This window comes from Buteo buteo, chromosome 22 (assembly GCF_964188355.1).
Source record: "Buteo buteo chromosome 22, bButBut1.hap1.1, whole genome shotgun sequence".
In the NCBI taxonomy this organism is placed as follows: Eukaryota; Metazoa; Chordata; class Aves; order Accipitriformes; family Accipitridae; genus Buteo; species Buteo buteo.
Genome location: NC_134192.1, coordinates 3095603 through 3102045, shown reverse-complemented (window position 1 = coordinate 3102045; position 6443 = coordinate 3095603).

The window sequence follows — 6443 nt, the reverse complement described above, 5'->3', positions numbered from 1 at the left end:
TCTTGAAAGATGGCGTAGACTTAAGTTAAAAAAACTGAGCTTTACTGAAGCTTCATCATGGTCAGAGGACTCAAAGCTCCTCAATATGTTGTTTTAAAAGATAAGGAAATAATGAATTGGCTAGAAGTGTGTTTATCTGATCTCAAAGTTCAGTAGTGTGAGAGGAAAAAAAGATATTGGAAAGTGATAGAAAAAGACATAGATCTAAAAAAAAAAAGTAATCACAGAATATAGCTATTTTAGAAAGCAGAAACTGTGGATCCTGCTACAGTACTCCCATAAGTGTAAGAACTGGATCCACATAAGAACCAGGGATCAAAAAGACCATACTTCTATCAGAGATCCCATCTGTCAGACATCGTTCCCACATCTGTCTGCATGTCAGAGGACAGAATTGGGCTCAGATGCGTAGGGCTGCGAGCCAGGATCACGTGGGCCAGTCCATCAGAAGAGGCCATGGGATGCTCTTCTGAAACCTTCTGAGCATATTCACTCTTTGCAGCCGGGCTCTGGGTTGGTGATGCCTTTTGGCTTGGGAAATGTTCCTCTTTTGTTTTAGAGAGCTGCTGTGACGCCTAGCTGATTTGAACCGCTGAAAAGCAGCATTTTCTCTTATTTGTATTCCCCTCGTGAAATTTTCTGTGCTGCAACTATCACGTGCATGCACATTTCGAAGACGGGGTTTGTGTAGCCCCGAAGCAGCAGCAGCACACGCTGCACGTGGGATTGCTTTAACCACTGTAGTAACAGGTTTTTACCCAGGGTTTGTCCCCAGCATCCCATCCCCTCTTTTGAGGGTGCTGCACGAGGCAAGGACTCCATTTGCTGAAAAGATACAGAGATTTAAGACATCACAGAAGCATCTCCCTGAATGTAGCACGTTTCTCTCCCCATCTATTCTTCTCTAAGGGTGCTGTATGAGAAAGGCCCCTCTCTGCTTTGCAGATGCAAGAGAAGGCGGCCCATCCGTTAGGTTAGTAGACTTAGGTACTGCCAACTAATGTAGTTAGTCCACTGTCAAATAGCAAACGCCTGTGAAAAAAGTTCAGGATTCACTTGATAATTGCAGGAGAGGAAGAGGGATGAGGAAGACAGGTTTGCTGTAGGTGTATAGAATGAAATTTGTTTTCATATTTTGCCTTTAAAAGATATGGGAAGATATATATCAACCATCTAATTAAAAGGATGTTACTTAGAGTGCAAAATGAAGAACTCAGAAAATAGAAAATGTCACATTCATGGTATTTCATGTGACTTCTAACCTAAATCTGTACTGTAAGCGCATTTGATCAGATTTCCAATCTCTCTGGAGTATACGAAGACAATAGTTGTGGGGAAATATCTTGAACAATATTTGGGCAAGGCTATAAATGTGACAAAACAAGATTATGGTTTTTCATGCCCAGTGATTCATCTTTCTGTAGTTACGAGCACTCGTATAGGTTAGTCTCCTGTCCCTATGGAGAATGATGAGTTCTTGAGCAGGATGGACTGGAATGCAGATTAGTATTGTGTGGACTCCAGCACCCTCTAATGGTGCAAGCACTTGCTCACCGTATGTTCCTATATCCTGACAAATGACTGCATTTGTAATAATGACACCAATTTTGCTGCAAATGGCCACTTTTTCACTTGCTGACAATTAAAAGTTTTGTAATATTTTGAACAGCTTTACTTGCAATCTGTGCTGACAGACCTTGCTACGTACTCCAAATACCCTGCCCATATTTCCACATTAAGTTACGATAAAACTTTAAAGTGGGGGATGGGACGACTGAGAAATCTGCAAGAGCAGGAGGCAGGTGATGACTAAAGAGCAACGACCCCAGGCATGCAGCTTGCAGTCAAAGGCAAGGCAGGTACCACCGTGTGGGACAAAGAAAGTTGGGAAACCTATGGGGGAAAAGTCAATCCACTTGGCTTTCAATATTAGTGGTAGGATAATTCTCTAAATCTAACTTTTGTCCCAGAGCTGTAGAGAGAGATCTTAAAACTGGTATGTACAAACACAGCTCTACTCACTTCATTAGAGCTCTGCTGATTTACATCAAGTGAGTATGTTGTAGCGGTTTCCTTAATTTACTTTATCCACTGCAAGATAGTATCGTGATGTTGTGTACAGATCACGTGCATAAATGTATGATAGGACCATTGTACGTGTGCAGAAACTCATGTAAAGTGCAGGAGTCCCACTACACAGCTGCAAAGTCCTGCTGAAAGTAACAAAAATTAGGTTTTCCTGGGGCTTCTGGGAAGGTGTTAATGTGTAAATGTGGCAGCTTATCACACATAGTGGTTACTGAATATAACAAAAATACAGCTTGCTCATAGGTTAGTACCAGTCAATCCTCATTACACTTTCACCATGTCCCAGTACTTAGCTGGAAAAATGGGAAGAGAAGGGAAAGCTTTTGTAAAATATGAGTCTTTCTGAGAAGTCACCAGTAAAAATAATAGGATCTCTTGTTAAGTCTGAAGATGAGCAGTTGAACGTACTTTTCCTTTTAAAAATATTCCCTAATCCTGATTCTGTGGCCCATTCATCCTTTGAACTTTCTGATACAACACCAGTCAAACAAAATTGCTGAATTCTGGCCTGTTTGAAACTAGCTGTGAAGGCTACTGAAAAACACCAGCCACAGCAAAACCTGCCACTGCCATTGCAAACTGTGCAAGCTGCGCTTCGTGCTGCAATAACTACACACAACAATCTGGGTGACAGCCAAGATATTAATCAGTAGTTACGGAGCTCTGCATGGCCAGTCTCTCGACCAGCTCTCTTTTTTTTCCTCTGCCATCAGCTGTTTAATTTCCATTTTTCTGAAAAAGCTTGGTCTAACTCCTCTGCATGAGCTGGGGTGCAGCATTTTTGATACAAAGCCCAAATCTGATATGATTAGATTTAGCATGTGTTGTAAGATTTATCTACTTTATCTACAAGTACAGTATGTGATGGTCCAAGATACGATCAAGGTAGGGAGAGTTGCTATATTTTCCCACAATAAATAACAAAACGGGCCAGCCTTTAGGCCCACAATCCTTTTTTCAGATCAGCAGGGAGGTCAGAAGCCAGGGCGCTCAGCTGCCAGTTGGGGTTGGTTTTGGTTCCCTTTTTAGGTCATGGATTATCACATCTTCTTGGATATCTCTGTCACTGATAAGCAAAACCATGTGTAACCTACCCAGATATAAATATATCTGACAATAAAAAAAAAGGTTACGCCTTTATTTTACACACACTAGGTTAAAAGTGGTTTGGAAAGTTAGGTCGTCACAAGGTTTGGCTCATTTACTGTTTATGACTGCTTTGTAGCTATCTTTCCGCATACCTTCAGGGCTTGCATATATCACAAGCTTAGCAAGATTTTGAAATGAACAGTGGGGAAAGTAACTTGCGCAACTTTGATTTTCTGGATTAGAATATAATTTTGAAATGCATACTGTAGTCTGTGCACAGTTTCACGTTCAACACTGGAAATATAAACCACCTTTTCCAGTTGTGTTATTTTACAGGACAATACAATTAAGCATTTTCTAGTATATGTAATTTTTTTAAGACCTTTTTCTCATATGAAAGACATATGGTCCTTTGGGTTTTTCTGCAATAGGTAAATTGCAAAAACTGGCATTTGTTTTCTGAGTTTATATTTTTTCCTGATGTATTTCAGCTATTTTTTGGACCAATGACAAAGCCAGTGTCATCTCAGCTGTTGTCAGTCCTACTCTAGTCTTCAGACTACAGCTCTTTGTAATGACGTGTTTCCTGACAGCCAGAGTCTCTATGGCCCTGGTGAGTCACCACCACACTCCTTTCCTTGAGCACCCAAAAAGTTATGTTTTTCGAGAAAAAGCCGATGATGATGACCCTTATTTCAATTACCCTAAAGCTGCTAGCACTTGATTTTCTTACCTGCCTGCCTTAGTGCTGCAGTCTTTGACAGTAGTTTTAAACAGTCTAGTTACACATGTGGATGAAATCACAGCTTTCTGAACTCTGCAGAAGTTTGCTTCTTTTTTTAAAGAGTTGCGTGTGATGTGTGTTAGTAGGAAACCACTCATGGTCAGAACAAAATTTAAAGATAGAGATATTACTTAGGATAATCCCATGTCTTCCTAAACCACTCTCTTAAGTCGGGCTACTTGCAACTGTTGTAGTTGCTGTGGAGCCCAGTGAGGCTGCACATCCAGAGAGGACTTTCTTTGCTTTGTAAAATTGGCTGAAGCTCAACTTTAGATTCAACATTTATTTTAAATAACATCTGTAGTCTTGATTTCTGAAAAGGGCACAAGCTACTTTATACCAGTTATATCTAACTCCAGCTGGCAATTTCAAATGGGGAGCTACCATTTGAACCACAAGTGCAAAAAATACATTGTAAGAATCACAAGATTTCAAGGTCGCATGATTATTTTTGTTTTAAAGAGCTGTATTTGGGAATCTCTTACCTCAGATGAGCTCATGTTTATATGACTAAGTCTCCCCTGGAAGCCCATGAAACAAAAGAATTTTGAAGATAATCCATGTGGATCTTAGAACACATAGAAAAACTGGCTGTTGAACAAAAAAAATAGTCTTAACTTTATTTACAGAGGCATTATCTGAAAATGTCTGCTCACTTTTACAGTGTTCTATTGCTGTCTGTCGGAGAGGTTGCCTTCCTGCTCTATATACACACACACAGGAAAAATGTATCATGGTTGTGCTGTGCCTCCCATCTATATGATTAGCAGTTTTGAGATTTTAGGAGAGGAGATTCTGTGAGTTGCTTCAGGTAGTGATTTAGCTGACAAGAATGATTTTTAAATCTTGCTGTTTGTAAAATGTATTGCTGGCAAAAATGTTGGCTTCTCAGCTCTACCCAGTGTGGGGAAGGAGGAGAAAGCAAGTGGGCATTCTCGTCTTCCTCTTCCAAATCCCCAAAACATCGAGTGTACGTGTCCTGAATCCCCTCCCTGAATGCCACAGAAGGGGGCATTTCTCTTTCCATCAACTATGTGTGTGTATATATATATATATATATATAAAATACAGACTGTGGATTTCACAATCTAAGTCAGATGTCTGAGATTTCGTGTTTAGGGTTACATGCAGCTGAGGCCAACATATGTTATGATATCTGCAGAGCACTTTTGCTACAGCAGGGACTATCCAAAAGCTTGGTTAAGCTGGACCACACACAGAAAATTAAAACAAGTGCCAAAAAGTTCAGGTTTTGTATTAAAGAAGGAGTTCAGTAGACTGAAGAAGAGGAGAACAGTGACCCTATAGATGGCAAGCAGGATAGAGAAGACGTTAAGCCAGCTGTTGCCTCATTACTGAACAAATTTTCTGAGAAAAATCAAAAGTTGTGGATCATCTCCATCTTAAAATATTGAAAGAACTAAATATGATGTTACAAGTGTGGTCTAAGGATTTGTAGGTGATGTCTGAATCCAGGGATTTAGGCAGGAGAATGGCAAATGTGGTACCTATGCTCAAAAAGAAAGACAAGTTGCTAGAGGCAGTACAGCCTGCAAGTTTGATACCAACAAGAAGGAAAGTTTTAGAACAAATTCTGAGGGGACAAACTGGTGAACAGAGGTGACCGGAAAGTGTGGAAGATTACACTGGGGTTTTATCAGAAATACATTCTGTTAGATAAATTGCTCTCTTGATGAGAAAACTAATTTCCTTAACAGAGGCAATATAGGGGATTAATTAACTGAAGTCTTAACTCAAACCACATTACGAATGTGGAAACGAGGGGGATTCCTGCAGGAATTCAAAGGGGGTTGTGGAGCGGACTGGGCGAGTGGGGTGGTCTTTTTTTTTTTTCTCTTCTTTTTTTACGATAAATGCCACGTTACCAGGGTGTCAGACATCAGACAGGTGAACTGCCCCAGGGATGCCACCGTGGAAGAACTGTCTCCCGTGGGCTCTCCGTGGGGAATTTCCAGCAGGGCCAAGGACGGCCGAGTACCACGGTGCCAGGGATGGCTGCTGGAGCCCCAACGCCACCAATGGGCTTAAATTAGGGCGAGTAACGTGGCTTGTGCCTACGTAACTGGGAATTCTAGGAGCATCTTAAATCTATTCCCCGTAGGCAGATCTGTCTCGGAAGAGCAGCTCGTTCCGCTTCATCCATCGGTGGCGAGGAGGGGACGAGGCGACCCTGCCATCGCCTCCCGGGACCCTGGGTCGGAAATAGATTCGGAAGCGCCTAACCACCCGGGGAAAGCAAAGCCCCGCGGCAGCTTTCCACGGCCGGCCACCCGCCGGGGGTCAGACCGCAGCTCGGCGCGGGGGGGGCGGGCGGGTGGCCGCGGCCCTCCTCACGGCGACCGCCCGCCTCCGCCAGGGGGCGCCGCAGCGCCGCGCCGCGCCCAACCCCGCGGCTGCCCGCCAGGCCGCTCAGCCGAGCTCCGAGCGCCTTCCCCTCACCCTTCCCTCCCTCCGCCCGCTC